General features: G+C 46.8%; 1 long non-coding RNA gene across 1 annotated transcript; it reads right to left on the reverse strand.

Moving 5' to 3' along the window:
* Window positions 1-15286: 15286 nt before the first annotated feature.
* On the reverse strand, window positions 15287-17633 carry LOC148890941 (uncharacterized). Its single transcript, XR_016116629.1, has 2 exons — window positions 15916-17633; window positions 15287-15706 (listed from the first exon to the last, which is right to left on the reverse strand). It is a non-coding gene; the product is annotated as an uncharacterized LOC148890941 (long non-coding RNA).
* Between the last annotated feature and the right edge of the window lie 1203 nt (window positions 17634-18836).

Raw genomic sequence — 18836 nt, forward strand, 5'->3', positions numbered from 1 at the left:
TCGGGTCCTCTACCAGAGGCCAGGAAGCTTGAGGGTTCTGCGCAGTATCCGTGCTGTTCCCAGCACTGCGCTTTTCTGGACCGAGATATCCGATGTTGTTCCCGGGATCTGTTGCAACCACTCGTCGAGTTTGGGGGTCACTGCCCCAAGTGCTCCGACCACCACAGGCACGACTGTCACGTGTACCTTCCAGGCTCTCTCCAGCTCCTCTCTGAGCACTTGGTATTTCTCGATTTTCTCATGTTCCTTCTTTCTGATGTTCCCATCACTCGGGACCGCTACATCCACGACAACGGCTTTCCTTTCCCCTTTATCTATGACCACGATATCTGGTTGATTGGCCATTACCATCTTGTCAGTCTGTATCTGGAAGTCCCACAGGATTTTTGCTCGGTCATTCTCCACCACCTTGGGAGGTGTATCCCATTTTGACCTTGGGGTTTCCAGTCCATACTACGCACAGATGTTTCGGTAGACTATGCCAGCCACCTGGTTATGGCGCTCCATGTAGGCTTTCCCTGCCAGCATCTTACACCCTGCAGTTACGTGTTGGATTGTCTCAGGTGCCTCTTTGCACAACCTACACCTTGGGTCTTGTCTGGTGTGGTATATCCCTGCCTCTATGGCTCTGGTGTTCAGGGCCTGCTCTTGGGCAGCCAGGATGAGTGCCTCTGTGCTGTCCTTTAGGCCAGCCCTCTCTAGCCACTGATAGGACTTCTTGAGATCAGCCACTTCTGCTATGGTTCGGTGGTACATCCCGTGTAGGGGCTTTTCCTCCCATGATTGTCCCTCTTCCAGCACCTCATCCTCTGTTCCCCATTGACTGAGACATTCTCTGAGTACATCATCTGTTGGAGCCTTCTCTTTGATGTATTCATGGAGCTTGGATGTTTCATCCTGGACAGTGGCTCTCACACTCACTAGTCCCCGGCCTCCTTCCTTAAGGCTTGTGTACAGTCTCAGGGTGCTGGACTTGGGATGGAACCCTCCGTGCATGGTGAGGAGTTTTCGGGTCTTAACATCCGTGGTCTGAATCTCTTCCTTTGGCCACCTTATTATTCCTGCAGGGTATCTGATCACTGGCAGGGCATAGCTGTTTATTGCCCGGGTCTTGTTCTTACCATTGAGCTGGCTTCTGAGGACTTGCCTCACCCGCTGGAGGTATTTGGTCGTAGCCGCTTTCCTTGTTGCTAATTCGAGGTTGCCATTGGCCTGTGGTATACCGAGGTACTTGTAGCTGTTTTCAATGTCTGCTATTGTTCCTTCAGTGAGTGAGACCCCTTCAGTGTGGACTACCTTGCCCCTCTTAGTCACCATCCGACTACATTTCTCCAGCCCGAATGACATTCCGATATCACTGCTGTAGATCCTGGTTGTGTGGATCAGAGAGTCTATGTCCCTTTCGCTCTTAGCATACAGCTTGATGTCATCCATGTAGAGGAGGTGACTGATCGTAGCTCCATTTCTGAGGCGGTATCCATAGCCTGTCTTGGCGATTATCTGGCTGAGGGGGTTCAGTCCTATGCAGAACAGCAGTGGGGAGAGTGCATCACCTTGGTATATGCCACATTTGATGGACACTTGCGTTAGTGGCTTGCCATGGCTTCAAGTGTGGTTTTCCACATCCTCATCGAGTTTGCAACGAAGGCTCTCAGGGTCCTGTTGACCTTATACAACTCCAAGCATTCATTGATCCATGTGTGTGGCATCGAGTCATATGCTTTCTTGTAATCAATCCAGGCTGTGCACAGGTTGGTATGTCGGGACCTGCAGTCTTGAGCGACTGTTCTGTCAACCAGCAGCTGATGTTTGGCACCTCTAGTATCTCTACTAATGCCTTTCTGTGCTTTGCTCATGTATTGATCCAAGTGTCCACTTATCTTAGCCGCAATGATGCCTGACATGAGCTTCCATGTTGTGGAGAGACAGGTTATTGGCCGATAGTTGGAAGGAACTGCACCCTTTAAGGAATCCTTCATGATCAGGATTGTTCGCCCTTCGGTTGCCCTTGAGTTTCTTTAGCCAGTAGGTGTGGACCGGGCCTGGTGCCGTCCAGTTTTTCATACCTGAGACTCTTCCTTGTATATCTGCCGCTGTGATGGTAACTGGATTCTGTTCAGGGAGGTTGCTGTGCTCCTCTTTCAGAGTCACCAGCCATTGAGCGTACACTTTCGCAGGTTGTGTTGCGAACAGCCTGTTTATTCTTCTGGCCTCATTCTCTTTCGTGTACCTCTTTAGGCGACTGGCCAAGGCCTGGAGCCTTTGTTTGGCAGTTTCGAGTGCTTCAGGTATGGTTATCTGCATGTACCTCTTGGGTATTGGCCTTTTATTCACACCTCTCTGGGTCTCCGTCAATTGACTCACATCTTTCCGAGCCGCCTTGATCTTGGCCTCCAACCGTCTTTTCCATGGTGGGTAAGGAATCTCGTGGCTCTCATGGTTGCTCTTGTAGCCAAGCATGTCTAGGATCACTGATGCTGAGGTGTATATCAGCTCATTGGTTTCCGTGATCGTTCCGGTCGGGATCGTTCTCAGTGCTGCATTCACAGTTTCCATGAGACTTTCAGGTGGTACTTCACATAGCCGTTGTAATCGGTGCCTTCGTTGCCCAGTTTTCATTCTTGCCATGATCTTATCTCTCAGGTCATTTGCTGCCTCGCTCAGCATTTCATTTATTGGGGCTGGCTTCCCAATCTCATTATTCATTGGGGCTTGCCTCCCAATCTCTGGTTGAACCTCTTCCTGTGATGTGGCAGCCTGGGGCCCTTCACCTCGGAACTAGTTGTTTCGTGGTCAACCGTGACTGTGGGTTTCGAAGTAACCATTCAGCCCCCATTCTCCGCATGTAACCCCTCTGACTAGGGTTGCTTAAGTAGTAGCATTCCAACAGAGCCATGTTATCGCATCTCGTCCATCTCCGCTTTGTTCCAGTAGCCCATTTTTCATCAGGGTGCTCTGGTTCCCCAGCACCTGACGCAGACCTTGTTTGGCCGGGCGACGTCTGAGCCGGCATGTCATTCCATTTATTGTCTGTCATTGTATGAGGTAGGCATTAGCGTGAAGGGTCTTGCCCAAGGACCCACACTGGATGATGTCATTGTGCTCATTTTCTCTGCCACAAGTGGGATACGAACCCTCGTCTCCCATATGCCAAACCGATGCCTTATCAACTGAGCTATCCAGCCGCTATATATATACTTTACTATATATATATATATATATATAGTAAAGTCTCGTTATATCGATATTCAAGGGAGTCAGAAAAAATATCGATATAACCGGGACTATCGATATATCCGATATCGATATAACGAGACTTTACTGTATATATATATCTATATATATATATATAGATATATATATATATATATATATATATATATATATCACAGTGCAGAGGTCGCCGGTTCGCGTCCCGGTCCGGCCTCCCTGTGTGGAGTTTGCATGTTCTCCCCGGACCCGCGTGGGTTTTCTCCGGGTCCTCCGGTTTCCTCCCACATTCCAAAAACCATGCATGGCAGGCAGATTGAACACTCCAAATTGTCCCGAGGTGTGAGTGTGAGAGTGACTGTTGTACGTCTTTGTGTGCCCTGCGATGGGCTGGCAACCAATTCAGGGTGTCCCCCGCATCGTGCCCGAAGACAGCTGAGATAGGCTCCAGCAACCTCCGCGACCCTAATGAGGAATAAGCGGTACAGATAATGAGATGAGAGAGATGATATATATATATATATATATATATACACACGCGCGTGGATGTGTTTGACAGATCGTGCTTCAGAGTCTCGAAGGCAGTTTGACATTCAGTGGTCCAGTCCGCCGGTGTCAACTTCACATGACTTGATGCATCCGATGTGGGTTTCGACCTTCGTCTGGCTTTACCACGGGTTTTCTGGCCTGAAAGGAGCTTGAAAAGGGGCTTGGCTTTGATGGAGCAGTCCTCAATGAAGTGCTGATAATACAACACCATTCCCAAGAAATATATAATTTTCTTCTGCGGGGGAGTGAGGCCATCATTGTCCATTAGGTCGGGCACCTGTACCCTGTTAATTGCTTCCACCTTTTCAGGGTCGATCTGTACCCGTGACTCTGAGACGACATGGCCAAGGAACTTCACAGATCTCCGAAGAAAGTGACAATTCTTCAGAGCAAGCCTCAGTTATGGTTCTTCAAGCCGGAGAAAACCATTTCCAAACGCTTAAGCGCAATTTCTTCTGTCGGACCAAAGACCATGAGATCGTCAAGATAGCACAGGAGGCTGGTGAAGTTCTTGTCCCCGAAAATGGAAAGCATCATCCGCATGAATGTAACCAGGCTGTTCTAAAGGCCTTGTGGCTTCCGGTTATATTCATGTAGGCCAAATGGGGACGAGAAGGCGGCGTACTTCTTATGGTCCTCAAACAGGGGTACATTATAAAATCCCGAGGTAAGGTCCATGGTGGAGAAGAAGACATTTCCTCCAAGTGCGGCAAGAGCATTGTCTGATGGGGCAATGGGTGAGCATCCCGCTGTGTCCGCGCATTTAGCCATCTGAAATCCGTGCAGATGCGCAACTCCCCATTCTTCTCCCAACTAGGACTAATGGAGATGCATATTCACTCGTGGATTTCCGAATGATGCCATTTTCTTCCATCTCATTGAGAGTCATTCTCAGCTTTTCATATTGACTGGGTGGCACTCGTCGATAAGGCAGGCGGAATGGTCTGTCATCCACGAGGTGTATCTTGTGCACAAATTCAGAGGCCTCTCCACAGTCTATCCTGTTCCGTGAAAATACTGCTTCATATCTCTCAATGAGTTGGAAAAGTCTGTCCCTCCACGTATCGGAGACAGCACATGCATCCAAGTCCAGATCATGTAGTCCAAGCTTGTCCAGTGCTATTTTGATGTCTTCTTTGGACCTTGGCCTTGCGGTGGCATTCTGAACCGATTGGGACAAAATTTGGATGTTGTCAGGTTCAGACAAGTCTTGTGTGGCAATGCAGGGAAATACATCTGCCAGCTTTGTGTTTCTTCTCAACACCACTTTTTCAGTTGAGGGGTTGATGACCCTCACTGGGAGCCACCCATCGCCCCACATCGGTGTGATAATCCTTCCAACCAGAATCTTCCTGGATCTGCACCTTGCTTGGGTTGGTTGAACTACGACTGTGCTGTCAACTGACATCGGTGCGCAAGCGGGAAGCTTAGCCCAAACAAGATGTTCACTCTCTGGTTGCAACATCACACACTGCTGCAACTTCAGCGTGCCAACTTTGTCAGGCATCGTTCCACCCTTCCATTTCTCTGTGTTGGAAAGCAGTGAGAAAAGTGGTGGGAGTCATCATCAATCGTACTACCGGGCTCTGACATGAGCCGCCAGTAGCCTTCAGTCTTCCGCATCAGGTGAAGGATTTTCTTAATGGCATTGCTGCCCAGAATTATGTCGTCGGTTTGTCCAGGCACCACAAACATGGGCACAGCTAGCTTGCAATTGTACACCACTATTTCCAAATCGCATATGGCCGAAGGCGTCACCTGATGACCACCACATCCAACAATGACAACGTCATCTGCAGAGTAACGTTTCATGTTAGGGTTGCACACTAACAATCGTGCCATAGCCGACTCACTCAATGTGCAACCAGTAGAGCCACTGTCAATCATTGCGGTCAGGGAAATGCCTGCGACAGTGGCAGTTGTGTAGAACAAGCTATCCGACTTCATGACCTTGTGTGTGGCTTGGAAGATAACAGTCTTCTCCGTGGGGACACTGGAAGTGAGGGACTCTAATATCGATTCAAGATCATCTGTCAAACTGTTGGGAGGGTCATGAACTTCATCCGCATCATACTCCCTTGGATGCTGAGACATTCGTGTCCCGACAGTGGTGATCTTGAGGGCTGCACTTGTGTGGGGCAGTTGCATCTGGAGTGATCGGGTGAAAAGCACAGAAAACAAAGTCCTTTTTGGCGGCAATGAATAAGCGCAGAATGGTCAGCGCTAGCACAGACAGCACATGGTAGCTTATTCAAACCGTCCACCGTTGGAAGCCTTGACTTGCGTCTACCAGAGGCAGAGGGATTGTTAGCTCCTTGCAGCAAAACCCTTTCCAGCATGGAAATGACACGCTCAAGATTTGCGGAGTCGGGTGGCCTGGCTAGGTGGGTTGTTTTACCGTTGTCCTGACATGCTGTATTCTGCAGCATTTCACTTTTATTTACATGAATGGGTTGACTGTTCGCCGCAGCTGGAGTGGCAGTCCTGGGACTCATTTCTGTCTGGTACTCATCCTGGATGGCTTGGACCTCAACTGCCGACCATTTATCCACTGTTTTTGACCTAAATGTCATGGAAAGATCTTTGGATGGGCAATTTTTAATAAACATCCGTGTTACGTTGAGGAAAGAACAGTCCAAATCTCTGCCCTGTTCTTTGAGACGGTTGGCAGCAACTTCCGCAGCGTTGTTAAGCCTCAACCAATAGTCGTAGACGTCCTCCTTATCCCTGTGCAACGTGGTGTAAAAGTCTGCTAGAGGGAGAGGTGAACAAGTGGCAGTAGAAAAATGCTTGCGGAGAAGGCTATAGATGGCATTTGGGTTCTGGGTTACATCGACTCCACTGTTTCTTGTGCTAACCTTGACAACATCTTTAGCTCGACCGCTGAGATTCATGAGTATTTCTTCTCCCTGATGCTCAGGAGCTACTCTTGCTCTCCTCATGTAGTTCCTCATTCGGTCTTCCCACTCATCCACATTCATTTGTTCAGTGTGGTCACCCTTGAAAGTTAGGGGTACGCGAACTTTCCTGTGCGGCAGTATCAGAACTTGTGATGAGTCAAGTCACTTTGTGTTGGTGTGTCAATAGGCGTGTCATGTAGGATTGATGTGTTGTTCATGGTAACATTATGTGTTGGGCTGAGGTGTGCAACAATGCTGTCTGCCAGCTGCTGGCCAATGTGTCTAATTATGTCACTCATCTGACCAACTACGTCAGGTGACTGGGGTAAGGGATCTGTCGCTGGTGTGTCAGGAGTCTGTGCGCTCGTCGGAGATGTACTGCACTGGGTCTGGGAAGAAACTCTGTCCCCACTAACATAAGTGGCCTCAGCTAGAACCTGCCCATTCCCCTCTACTACATCACTCTGGATGGGACTCCACAACTGTAACATGGTCGGGATGCCTCTACCTCTACCAATACACTTATTCAAAGGTGTGCTAAATGTCCCTTGGAAGGAGCTCATTCTCAAACTTAGCACAAAAAACTTACAGGAAAAAAGCACACCAATTGCAAAACAGCAGCTCAGACAATTAACACACAATTTAAAGAACGGGGTCGACACACCGTCCACCGAGTGATGGGATGAAGACACTGTGCAGCATCGCTGTCCCGGTCCGAAGTTGAGATTCACTTGTGATCGACAGGTCACGGCACCAATGTGACGGTTGTCACAGCAGTGACTGTCTTCATCTCCACTATGCTGCCGTCTTAATAAGATCAGATGCGTGGATGTGTCTTTTTATTTCTTTTATTTCTGCAACACAGTATGGCAGAGGGGATGGTTGAAGTCGCATGGGTTTCGACTTGTGATTAACATGAATCTCGTCCAGATTGTCCTGTATATGCAAAACATTGTAGATAACAAAACAGAATGAACGTCTATGTAAGCTCTCAGTCGTACAGGAGTGGTCCCTCCCTGTGGCCCCACTGATTGTGGGGAGGGGTCCTCTGCCCCCCCCCAACCTGAGAATAGGGACCTATCATAGCTGTGTCCGGCGCCAGCATGTCTGGACATTAGGGATATATAAATAGGGCTGATACGACCAGTCAGACTTTAGTTCGCTGACGAAGCCTCTTGGATAGGAGGCGAAACGTCCGAAACCTTCAAAATTGTACAGATGACGGCTGAAGAAACCTTCTCATCGAAAAACAGAATGAACAACGTGTGATCATATAGTGGTTATTTACAGAAAAAGAGAATACAACACAGGTTCACTGGTATTTACATGATGTCCCTGAACGCATCATACGCGGAGACTAGGCAGAACACGCGGTGCGCTTGCAAGGGCACACAGTTCAACCTGCCACGAACATTCACGGGCAAATGAAACACGACACAAGAAACTAAATATTGTACAATAAAAACGAAATGAAGCAATTATTGCCTGCAACACAGTATGGCAGAAGGGATGGGTGAAGTCGCATGGGTTTCGTATTATGATTAACTGCGCAACAGTTATATATATATATATATATATATATATATATATATATATATATATATATATATATATATATATATATATATATATATATATATATATATATATATATATATATATATATATATATATGTATATATATGCAGTTCCTTCCAACTATGGGCCAATAACCTGTCTCTCCACAACATGGAAGCTCATGTTAGGCATCATTGCGGCTAGGATAAGTGGACACATGGATCAATACATGAGCAAAGCACAGAAAGGCATTAGTAGAGATACTAGAGGTGCCAAACATCAGCTGCTGGTTGACAGAATAGTCGCTCAAGACTGCAGGTCCCGATATACCAACCTGTGCACAGCCTGGATTGATTACAAGAAAGCATATGACTCGATGCCACACACATGAATCACTGAATGCTTGGAGTTGTACAAGGTCAACAGGACCCTGAGAGCCTTCGTTGCAAACTCGATGAGGATGTGGAAAACCACACTTGAAGCCAATGGCAAGCCACTAACGCAAGTGTCCATTAAATGTGGCATATATCAAGGTGATGCACTCTCCCCACTGCTGTTCTGCATAGGACTGAACCCCCTCAGCCAGATAATCGCCAAGACAGGCTATGGATACCGCCTCAGAAATGGAGCTACGATCAGTCACCTCCTCTACATGGATGACATAAAGCTGTATGCTAAGAGCGAAAGGGACATAGACTCCCTGATCCACACAACCAGGATCTACAGCAGTGACATCGGAATGTCATTCGGGCTGGAGAAATGTAGTCAGATGGTGACTAAGAGGGGCAAGGTAGTCAACACTGAAGGGGTCTCACTCCCTGAAGGAACAATAGCAGACATTGAAAACAGCTACAAATACCTCGGTAGACCACAGGCCAATGGCATCCTCGAACTAGCAACTAGCAACAAGAAAAGCGGCGACGACCAAATACCCCCAGCAAGAGTGAGGCAAGTTCTCAGAAGCCAGCTCAATGTCAAGAACAAGACCCGGGCAATAAACAGCTATGCCCTGCCAGTGATCAGATTCCCTGCAGGAATAATAAGGTGGCCAAAGGAAGAGATTCAGACCACGGATGTTAAGACCCGAAAACTCACCATGCACGGAGGGTTCCATCCCAAGTCTAGCACCCTGAGACTGTACACAAGCCGTAAGGAAGGAGGCCGGGGACTAGTGAGTGTGAGAGCCACTGTCCTGGATGAAACATCCAAACTCCATGGTCCATACATCAAAGAGAAGGCTCATACCGATGATGTACTCAGAGAATGTCTCAGACAATGGGGAACAGAGGATGAGGTGATGGAAGAGGGACAATCATGGGAGGAAAAGCCCCTACACGGGATGTACCACCGAACCATAGCAGAAGTGGCTGATCTCAATAAGTTCTATCAGTGGCTAGAGAGGGCTGGCCTAAAGGACAGCACAGAGGCACTCATCCTGGCTGCCCAAGAGCAGGCCCTGAACACCAGAGCCATAGAGGCAGGGATATACCACACCAGACAAGACCCAAGGTGTAGGTTGTGCAAAGAGGCACCTGAGACAATCCAACACATAACTTCAGGGTGTAAGATGCTGGCAGGGAAAGCCTACATGGAGCGCCATAACCAGGTGGCTGGCATAGTCTACCGAAACATCTGTGCGGAGTATGGACTGGAAACCCCAAGGTCAAAATGGGAAACACCTCCCAAGGTGGTGGAGAATGACCGAGCAAAGATCCTGTGGGACTTCCAGATACAGACCGACAAGACGGTAATGGCCAACCAACCAGATATCGTGGTCATAGATAAAGGGGGAAAGAAAGCCATTGTCGTGGATGTAGCGGTCCCGAGCGATGGAAACATCAGAAAGAAGGATCATGAGAAAATCGAGAAATACCAAGGGCTCAGAGAGGAGCTGGAGAGAGCCTGGAAGGTAAAGGTGACAGTCGTGCCTGTGGTGGTCGGAGCACTCGGGGCAGTGACCCCCAAACTCGACGAGTGGTTGCAACAGATCCCGGGAACAACATCGAATATCTCGGTCAAGAAAAGTGCAGTGCTGGGAACAGCATGGATACTGCGCAGAACCCTCAAGCTTTCTGGCCTCTGGTAGAGGACCCGAGCTAAAATGGGGGACAGACACCATCCATGGTGGGTGAGACGCTGATTTATATATATATATATATATATATATATATATATATATATATATATATATATATATATATATATATATATATATATATATATATATATATATAAACTCCGAGTGAAATCAAAGTTAGCTCTTGAACATCCGTCTGTGCAAAATAATCCAGTATAATCCGTCGACAATCTTTTTTTTGTGTTGCCCTATAGATGTGTTTGGGAGAGATAACGTTTCTGGTGATTGTTTTTGTTGATTTTATCGGATTTGCATTCAGAGAATTCGATTTCCAAGATACAAAAACAGTCAGGGATGGAGATATTGAAGTTGTTGATTCAAATTTAATTATGGTCGCAGAAGACATTAGCGATTAAATATGCTTCATTTCTGCCAACAATTGATTAAATAAAATTGAGGGAATTTAACATTTTCCTTAACTCATTGAATGCATCTTTCAAGCAATTGTTACTTGTTCATTGGTCCAGGTAGGCATCTAGAATATACATTTAAAAATGCTCGAGGGCCTGCAGAACTGATTAACAAATGATGGCTGAAACAACAGGTGTCCAGGTAATTTGCTAAAACTTTCAGTTTTAACATTTTGACGTAGTTTCGTCCTGTGCATGATACTACTAGGCCTTCAGTAGTGCAACTTCTCAATCCACAGCTGCGAGTGTGGTGTGATTCACTACACAAAACTGCTATTACATCAACACAGAAATGTATTTTCTTATGCAGCTCACTACAGACATAGTGTGCTAGCCCTGGCCAGTATATGGTTATCACTCACGGCTATGATTGGCTAGTGATGAGCCAATCATGTCACTTGCCAATCATAATTTACGAATACTGATTTTGCCAGCACCTTCGAGCAGGTCTAGGGTTGCCAACTTGAACTTTGATTGGTTATAGCAACAGTTTGAACAACATATTTGATGCGAGAGGGCCCGCAGAACTGATTGTGAATGTGTCCATGTAGATTTCTGACCCTGGTAACAAATGATGGCTGAACTGTGATTGGTTAAATGCTTACATATGTCAGAGTTTGCGAGGTGGTGATGGCGGTTGCGGATCCCAAATAGCGGGCAGGAGGGAGCAGGACGTTGTGTTTGACAAATTGTATTAACATAAAGTCAACAGGAACAAAATCTAAAACGTTAAAATCATCTGAACAGTAAAATATAAAGTATCAAAAGAAAACCAAGATTAAAAGTCCGCCAAGGTGAAACGAACACATGCACAGCATATAATGCATACAATTGCATACAAAGCATACAACATACACACAATTGCATACAATTGCATTCAAAGTACACCAAATTTCATACAAAGCATACAATTGCATTCAACATACACACAATTGCATTCAACATACACACAATTGCATACAAAGCACACAATTGCATTCAACAATGACCCGACAGCGAATGCTCCTTTTGAGTGTCACTGATTGTAACAACCAGTACCTGCGAGGCAGCAGGCAGGGCTGACAGCGCTACCCATTGGTCGCCAGTCTGAACGTGGCAGTCCGCCAAGGCTCGGGACGACCAGCACCTGTGCAAGTGCAGGCGGGGCCGACAGCGCCACCCGTTGGTCGACAACCAGATCATGACAGTACCCCCCCCCCCCCCTCCCTTCAAGGGACTGCTTCCAGAAGTCCCAACAGTCACCCAAAAGGTCCAACTCGCCAGGGAACAATGGTGGAGACGGCAACCGTTGCCTCTCCAGGATATGATGGGCGGCGGCCTAATGGGAACGGGACTCGGCCTGAAGTGGACGTGGATGCGGCACGGATCGTCGTGGCCGTGAGTGCGATCCATCTCACACGATCACGTGACGACGCATGGCTCGACGTGGACGTTGCACTGCCAGGCGCAGAGTGGCACCCCGTCGGCCGTATGGGAACGGGTCTCGACCGGACGTTGGCGTGGACGTTACGGCTTGTTGAGTGACTCCATTCAAACTCGACGCGGCGTGGGCCAACGTGGATGCGAACTGCCCGGCACCGGGGAAGCGAGACCAGTCCTGAGCCGCTCCGGGATCCAGCGGTGAGTGGGGTCTCGGATTGACGTTGACGCGGACGTTGCACGGCTCGTCGTGGATGCAACTCAATTCAACATGCACGACGACAGCGTGGCAGGACGTGGGCGTGCACTGCCAGACACCCAGTGTCACCCTGGACGGCTACCTGGAAGGAGGTCTAAGCCGGACGTTGACGTGGACGTTACGGCTTGTCGAGTGACGCAATTCAAACTCGACGAGGCGTGGGCTAACGTGGACGTTGCACCGCCAGGCACAGGGTGGAAATGAGACCGGTCCGTTGTACCTGCGGGATCCGATGGTTGCTCGGGTCATTCTGTCACAGTTTGCGAGGTGGTGTGTGCGGTTGCAGCTACCAAAAAGCAGGCAGGAGGGAGCAGGAGGTTGTTTTTGATAAATTGTATTAAAATAAAGTCAACAGGAACAAAACCTAAAACGTTAAAATCATCTGAAAAGAAAAATTCAAAGTATCAAAAGAAAACCAAGATTAAAAGTCCGCCAAGGTGAAACACAGCATATAATGCATACAATTGCATACAAATGATACAACATACACACAATTGCATACAAAGCATTCAATTGCATTCACCATACACACAATTGCATACAAAGCATACAATTGCATTCAACATACACACAATTGCATACAAAGCATACAATTGCATTCAACAATGACCTGACAGCAAATGGTCGTGCCGGGTGTCCTTTTGAGTGTCACTGATTGTAACGACCAGCACCTGCGAGGCAGCAGGCAGAGCTGACAGCGTTACCCATTGGTCGCCAGTTCGAACGTGGCAGTCCGCCACGGCTCGGGACGACCAGCACCTGTGCAGTTGCAGGCGGGCCAACAGCGCCACCCGTTGGTCGCCAACCTGATCATGACAAAATACGAAAACACAAACAGGGGTAAAAGCAATGAAAGGAAGCTAAAAGACAATTTGGAATTATTTCATCAGAATTCATGGGCAAAATAAAGGTAACATCCGACTTACGACCGAGTTCCGTTCCGACCAAATGGTCGTAAGTCAAAATGTTCGTAAGTCGAAATCCATTGAAAATGTTGAATAGAGAATCGGAGGCTAAATGACTCGCAAACACCGCCTCTGTTGCCATCACACGGTCGATTGCTGTGCGAGAGTGAGATGCTGGCTGGCTTGCCAAAATTGTCGTACACGTTCACATATATATATATATATATATCCCTAATGTCCAGACATGGCGGCGCCGGACACAGCTATGATAGGTCCCTATTCTCAGGTTGGGGGGAGCAGAGGTGCACTCCCTGCGACCCCACCGATTGTTCCTACATTCCTGACTAACGACTGGCCTGTTGGCCCCACTACCTCTGGTATCAGTCCATCAGCATTATGCAAATTATTGGAAATCTGCCTTAATACTACGTATTTTCAATTTAGGGAGACATTTTACAAACAAATCCATGGTTGTGCTATGGGCTCACCAGTTTCACCCATAGTGGCTAATCTGTACATGGAAGAGATGGAGAAACAGGCCCTCACATCCTTCCCAGGGACAAAACCTAGACACTGGTTTAGATATGTGGACGATACTTTTGTCATAATTAAAAAACAAGAAATTCAATCCTTCACAGACCACCTCAACTCGGTAGACACCAACATTAAATTTACTCGTGAGGAATATTAAAGAGAACCAACTAGCCTTCTTGGATTGTAAAGTAATTAGAAAAGAGGACAGAGCGCTAAAAACAGAAGTCTTTAGGAAGGCTACGCACACTGACCAATACTGACTTTTCGATTCTAACCACCCTTTACAACACAAACTAGGAGTTATCAGAACCCTCCAGCATAGGGCTAAACTAATACCAACAAGCGTTGAAGGTAGAGAAAAGCAGTCAAAACATATCAGGAGAGTACTCACAAACTGTGGGTACCCTCAGTGGTCATTCAACAAATGTCAGAAAGAAAGAATAGGGAATGAAACCAAAAATTCTCAAGATACAAAAAGCAGAGGAGTAAAAGTACCTTACATTGCAGGAGTTTCTGAAAAACTACAAAGAGTCCTTTGGCAACACAAAATTCCTACTTATTTCAAATCGATAAACACGTTAAGGCAAAAATTAGTGCATCCAAAAGATAGGCTGCCAAATGAAAAATAAAGTAATGTAGTTTATTCAATACATTGTAAGAATGAAAATTGTAAAGAGCAGTACATTGGGGAGACTCAACAAATTCTCAAAAAAAGACTTTATCAACATCGCAGGGGTAATACTAGTGGGCCTCAATCGGCAGTACATTTGCACCTAAAAGCTAGCAACCACTCATTTGACGACAATGAGGTTAAAATCTTAGCGAAAGAACATACAGTAAAGTCTCGTTATATCGATATTGGATATATCGATAGTCCCGGTTATATCGATACTATTTCTATGCACGCACGGAGAAAATTACATGCAAACAGGGTCGGATATATCGATAGTCCCGGTTATATCGATATTTTTTCGAACTCCCTTGAATATCGATATAACGAGACTTTACTGTATATGGTTTGAAAGGGGAGTTAAAGAAGCGATTCTCATAAAACAAGTAAATCCTTCATTAAACCGATTTGGTGGGGTGAGGTTCAATTTGGATCGTTCATACAATAGCCTGCTTAGGCAACACAGGTTAGGCAACATTAGTAATGCTGATTGGGTGACACCAGAGAGAGTGGGGCCAACAGGCCAGTCGTTAGTCAGGAATGTAGGAACAATCAGTGGGGCTGAAGAGAGTGGTCCTCTGCTCCCCCCAACCTGAGAGCAGGGACCTATCATAGCTGTGTCCGACGTCGCCATGTCTGGACGTTAGGGATATATATATGTGACGGGTGTCACAACAGTGACTGTCTTCATCCCCACGATGCTGCCGTATTAATGAAGACGAGACGCGTGGATGTGTCTTTTTATTTCTTTTATTTCTGCAACACAGTATGGCAGAAGGGATGGGTGAAGTCGCATGGGTTTCGTCTTGTGATTAACCTGAATCTCCTCGAGATTGTTCTCAAATGCAAAACATTGTAGATAACAAAACAGAATTAACAACGTGTGATCGTATAGTGGTTATTTACAGAAAAAGAGAATACAACACAAGTTCACTGTTATTTACAAGATGTCCCTGAACGCATCATGGGCGGAGACTCGGCAGAACACGCGGTGCGCTTGTAATGGCGCCACCCGCCACGGACACTCACGGGCAAATGAAACACGACACAGGAAACTAAATATTGTTCAATAAAAACGAAATGAAACAATTATTACCTGCAACACAGTATGGCAGAAGGGATGGGTGAAGTCGCATGGGTTTCGTCTTGTGATTAACTGCGCAATAGAAAAGCACTATGAAGCACATGCGCTCCAAAGTTCCACTCGACAAAACGTGAAGTAAATAATGACACAAAAAGTAATCTGGACTCGAAATGAATAAGGGAACTAATTAGATAACACTAGACAGTACAAAAGGGGAAACAAAATAAGATATTGTCATGAAAATGCGCGTTAATCGAGACCAACAGAAAATTGCGACTCACCCTGAATCTCCTCGAGATTGTTCTGGAAACTATGGGCGGGACATAGTGCCACACTGTGCGCCGTTGCGTCACTTCCTTCATAATTTAATAACCTAAGTGTACAACTCCGTTACATACACCCCCCTTAAATTATGCAGAAGTGAGGCAACATACACACGGAAGACAACAGAAAGACCAACAGGCACAATAGACAAGGTTATCGGGCAAGGATGTACAAAAATGCTGTCTAATTATGTCACTCATCTGACCAACTACGTCAGGTGACTGGAGTAAGGGATCTGTCGCCGGTGTGTCAGGGTCTGTGCGCTCGTCGGAGATGCACTGTACTGGGTCTGGGAAGGAACTCTGTCCCCACTAACATAAGTGGCCTCAGCTCGCACCTGCCCATTCCCCTCTGTACAAACTACATCACCCTGCATAGCACTACATAACTGTGACAGACTGGAGAAAGAGATCTGTTGCTGGTGTATCAGTTGTCTGTGCGCTCGTCGTAGATGCACTGCACTGGGTCTGGGAAGGAACTCTGTCCCCACTAACATAAGTGGCCTCAGCTTGAACCTGCCCATTCCCCTCTGTACAACCTACACCACTCTGGATTGCACTATACAACTGTTACACGGTTGGGAAGCCTCTACCTCTACCAACACACTCATTCAAAGGTGTGCTACTTGTTACATGTAAGGAGCTCATTCTTAGCCTTAACACACAAAAACACGTACATGAAAAAAAAACACACTAATTGCAAAACAGCAGGTCAGACAATTAACACACGACATGTATTTCCAAAACGGGGGTCGACACACCGTCCACCGAGTGATGGGACTGCACAGCGTCTTCATTGTGCAGCATCGCGGTCCCGGTCCGAAGTGGAGAGTCACTTGTGATCCGGGTCACGGCACCAATGTGACGGGTGTCACAACAGTGACTGTCTTCATCCCCACGATGCTGCCGTATTAATGAAGACGAGACGCGTGGATGTGTCTTTTTATTTCTTTTATTTCTGCAACACAGTATGGCAGAAGGGATGGGTGAAGTCGCATGGGTTTCGTCTTGTGATTAACCTGAATCTCCTCGAGATTGTTCTCAAATGCAAAACATTGTAGATAACAAAACAGAATTAACAACGTGTGATCGTATAGTGGTTATTTACAGAAAAAGAGAATACAACACAAGTTCACTGTTATTTACAAGATGTCCCTGAACGCATCATGGGCGGAGACTCGGCAGAACACGCGGTGCGCTTGTAATGGCGCCACCCGCCACGGACACTCACGGGCAAATGAAACACGACACAGGAAACTAAATATTGTTCAATAAAAACGAAATGAAACAATTATTACCTGCAACACAGTATGGCAGAAGGGATGGGTGAAGTCGCATGGGTTTCGTCTTGTGATTAACTGCGCAATAGAAAAGCACTATGAAGCACATGCGCTCCAAAGTTCCACTCGACAAAACGTGAAGTAAATAATGACACAAAAAGTAATCTGGACTCGAAATGAATAAGGGAACTAATTAGATAACACTAGACAGTACAAAAGGGGAAACAAAATAAGATATTGTCATGAAAATGCGCGTTAATCGAGACCAACAGAAAATTGCGACTCACCCTGAATCTCCTCGAGATTGTTCTGGAAACTATGGGCGGGACATAGTGCCACACTGTGCGCCGTTGCGTCACTTCCTTCATAATTTAATAACCTAAGTGTACAACTCCGTTACATATATATATATATATATATATATATATATATATATATATCGTATTTTCACGACCATAAGGCACATATAAACGTCTCAGATTTTTTTCAAATGTGCAAAGCGCCCTGTAGTGCAGTGCGCCGAATGTGCGGACGTATTAGAGACCACCATGAGGACGTGGTAGAGAACATGAGGGGGGCGCGTGGGTTGTAAAAGAACAGGTACGTATGTGCTTTATGCAGAACATTGCTGTTCGAACAACCCTGAAAATGGCAGAGACATGGTTATGAAGCTCAGTTTAAACTGAAGCCTATCAGCTACGTCGAGGAGCATGGGAATGGAGCCGCCGTGAGAGAATATAAAGTTAACAAGTCGATGGTTCGCAAGTGGAGGAAGTTGGAGGAAAGACTCGAGCAATGGATCGTCGAGCAAAAAGCGAGCGGAAGGAGCGTTCGACTGTCACCATCCGACTCAGAGCAGTAACGCTAGCGGAGGAAATGAAAATTGACCATTTCTGAGGAGATCCGTCTTGGTGCTGGCATTTTATGAAACGGTGCCATTTTTCCATCCGGACCAGAACTACGGTTGCGCAGCAACAGCCGGCGGATTATTCCGAAAAGTTGGCGAACTTCCGGTCCTACTGCGAGAAGCACATCGCCGACAAGCGCATCCAGCCGAGCCACAAAGCCGAAAAGGGCTGGATGGACGAGGATATGATGAAGGAGTGGCTGAGGCAGGTGTATGTAAGGAGACCGGGAGGTTTTTTTCCACACATCACTGTCACTTCTGATTTGTGACTCTATGCGAGCGCATCTCACAGCTAATGTGAAGCAGAAAGTGAAGCGGATGAACGCTACACTTGCTGTGATTCCGGGTGGGTTGACCAAGGAACTCCAACCGCTGGACATCGGTGTGAACCAGCCGTTCAAAGTGAGGCTGCGAGCGCCGTGGGAGCGATGGATGACCGAAGGAGACCACAGCTTCACGAAGAGTGATAGGCAGCGCCGGGCGAGTTACGCCACAGTTTGCAAATGGATTGTGGATGCTTGGGCTAACGTGTCTGCTGGCACGGTGGTTCGAGCTTTCGGAAAAGCCGGCATTATTTCCGAGGAGCCGCACGGAACAGAAAGTAACTGACAGTGAGGAAAGCGAACCTGCCATGTTGGATTTAGCGCAACAGTTCGATTCTGTTACCGGTAATATGCTGTTTTTACCATGCC

The sequence above is a fragment of the Hippocampus bargibanti genome, linkage group LG12 (assembly GCF_051943395.1).
Source record: "Hippocampus bargibanti isolate YZ-2025 linkage group LG12, ASM5194339v1, whole genome shotgun sequence".
In the NCBI taxonomy this organism is placed as follows: domain Eukaryota; kingdom Metazoa; phylum Chordata; class Actinopteri; order Syngnathiformes; family Syngnathidae; genus Hippocampus; species Hippocampus bargibanti.